Here is a 2,670-nt window from a genome sequence, read left to right as displayed (position 1 = left end):
AAAAAAAAAAAAAAAAAAGAACCTCCTTGCTATGGCAAATGTCACTCTTACCCAAAGTGACAAGTTTAAGATAAACATGGGAGGATCAAACACATAGTGATGCCCAGATAGCCTGCCTACTGTCATTCAGCAGATTGTGCCTTTTCAAAAACCATCTTCAATAGAAACCAGCAAGAAAGAGACACATCACGTAAGTTAGATATATGTGTTTACAACTATTTTTCTCCCTCCTGGCTAATCACTCCCTTTGTGTTGATACAGTCAGTGCTGTTTTAGGTCAATTAATAAAAGAAAGAACTGAGATGCCATCAAAGTTGTTTTTCCTGTTTTCAACCTGGAAGATATTCAATCTCTTACTCATTTTAAAACTGTTCTAATAATATCTTTTACCTAACTCAATATATCAAAAATACTATTTCAATATGGTAATAAAAATTATATTTTATGCTAGGTATTTGAAATTCAGAATGTACTTTACAAATAACGCCCATCTTAAATCAGACTAACCTGATTAGACTGACTGCTCAGTAGCCATTTATGTTGCTAGTGGCTACCATATTAGACAACACAGTTCTAGAAAGATTGGCTTAGAAAAGCCCTAGTTCTTGGTATTTATAGGTCTCTTTTCTTGGGCTGGTCAAATTCCCCAAAAAGGTCTTTTAATCTCCTGCCTTAGGGGTATAAGCCTGGGTGCCATTGTTCTGAGATTTAAGTATGAGAAAGAGGAGAAGCCTCATCATATCGTCTTTTCACTTAATCCCCATTTTCATCTTACCCATCCTCAGCTATGCATGGTGTCTACAGTCACACCCCTGTTGCTAGTACAACCCCTCCAGTCTTCCTCCTGGGGAAGTAGGGAGGGAGGCAGGTGGGAGAGGCAGTTCCCAGGCTATGGAGGGTGGGTGAGAACTCTGGGGACTGATTAGCAATTATTTGTTATTCTTTCAATGTTCTTTTAATAGTTCTTCATTTCCACTTTCATAGATTTAAAGTGCCAGGAATTCCTGATCCTTTCTAGAATCTCAGCTTAGATTTTACTGTTTCTCCCCGCTTTTAAATCAGTCCCTGGCCTTTTAAGGCAGCTTCTACAATATATTCTGTGATCTTCTCTTCTGTTATTTTTGTTCATACTCCTCTTCCCATTTTTTAATTAATATTTTTTATTTGAGATAATTGTAAACTCACGTGAAAGTTGTAAGAAAAAAGACAGAGGTTCCATATGCACTTTATCCAATTCCCTTCAATGGTAACATCTTGGAAAACTATTACACAATAACATAGCCAGGATATTGACAATGATACTAGCAAAGCACAGAAAGCATTCCTCACAGGGATACTCTTACTGCTCTTTAATAGCCACGCCCACTTCCCTCCCACTCCGCCCCCTTAACCTTTAACCACAAATCTATACTCCATTTATATAATTTTTTCATTTCAAAAATGTTATGCAAGTGGAATTATACAGTTTGTAATCTTTTGGTACTGGCTTTTTCCCCCTTTAATCTATTCCCTGAAGATTCAGTCAAGTAGTTGCATGTATTAATAGCTCACTGCTGAGTAGTATTTGATGGTATGGATGGACCAGAGTTTGCTTAAACATTCACCCAACAAAAGACATCTGAGTTGTGTCCAGTTTGGGGCTATTTTTAAAGCTCTATGAACATTCATGTATGGGTTTTTGTGTGAATATAAACTTTTGTTTACTTGGGATAAATGCCTAGGAGTATGATAAGGCATGTTTAATTTTCTAAGAAACTGACAAACCATTTTCTAGAGTGGCTATAACATTTTACATTCTCACCAGTAATCCAATTTCTCTGCATCCTCACTAGAATTTGCTGTTATCATTATTTTTTATTTTAGCTGTTTCAACATGTTTGTGTGATAACTCACTGTGGCTTTGATTTGCCTTTCCCTGATGGCTAATACTGTTGAACATCTTTTCATGTGCTTATTTGTCTTCTGTATAACCTCTTCAGTGAAATGTCCATGACTTTTACCTATTTTCTAATTGAGTTGTTTGGAAGTTTTACTGTTGAGTTTGAAAATTCATTATATATTCTAAATACTAGTCCTCTGTAGGTAGTTTGCAAATATTTTCTTCTAGTCTGTAGTTATTCTTTTGATTCTCTTAAAAGGGTCTTAGGCTGGGCATGGTGGCTCACACCTGTAATCCTAGCATTTTGGGAGGCTGAGGCGGGTAGATCTTTTGATGTCAGGAGTCTGAGACCCAGCCAACACAGCAAAACCCAATCTCTACTAAGAAAAAAAAATACAAAAATTAGCCAGCCACAGCGGCACGCACCTGTAGCCCCAGCTACTCCAGAAGCTGAGGCAAGAGAATCACTTGAACCTGGGTGACAGAGATTGCAGTGAGCCGAGATCATGCCACTGCCCTCCAGCATGGGGAACCAAGTGAGACACTATCTTAAAAAAGGAAAAAAAAAAAAAAGTCTTTCACAGTGCAAAAGTTTTAATTCTGATATAGTCCAATATATCACCAATATATCATTTTATTTTTTCCTTTTATGGATTGTGTTTTATAAAGTCTAAGAACCTTTTCCTAGCCAGATATTCCAAAGCTTTTCTCTAATGTTTTCTTCTTCTAAAAGTCTTCTATTTTACATTTAAGTCCACGATTTTTTTTTTTTTTTTTTTTTTTTTTTTTTT

General features: G+C 36.4%; 1 protein-coding gene across 7 annotated transcripts in view; it reads right to left on the bottom strand.

Moving 5' to 3' along the window:
* FHIT (fragile histidine triad diadenosine triphosphatase) overlaps positions 1 to 2,670 on the bottom strand; it is a 1,489,467-nt gene that overhangs the window by 1,114,124 nt on the left and 372,673 nt on the right. The window contains exon 1 of one of the 7 annotated variants that reach the window (XM_017527330.2): positions 2,306 to 2,323. The exons of the other annotated variants lie outside the window; for them this stretch is intronic. The gene's annotated coding sequence lies outside the window, so the exon portion shown is untranslated. Of the gene's footprint in view, positions 1 to 2,305; positions 2,324 to 2,670 lie in introns of those variants that run through there. 7 annotated transcript variants of the gene reach the window in all.

Source organism: Cebus imitator, unplaced genomic scaffold, assembly GCF_001604975.1.
Source record: "Cebus imitator isolate Cc_AM_T3 unplaced genomic scaffold, Cebus_imitator-1.0 Scaffold48, whole genome shotgun sequence".
NCBI classification, from domain to species: Eukaryota; Metazoa; Chordata; class Mammalia; order Primates; family Cebidae; genus Cebus; species Cebus imitator.
This window is presented reverse-complemented; position numbering and strand designations above follow the sequence as displayed.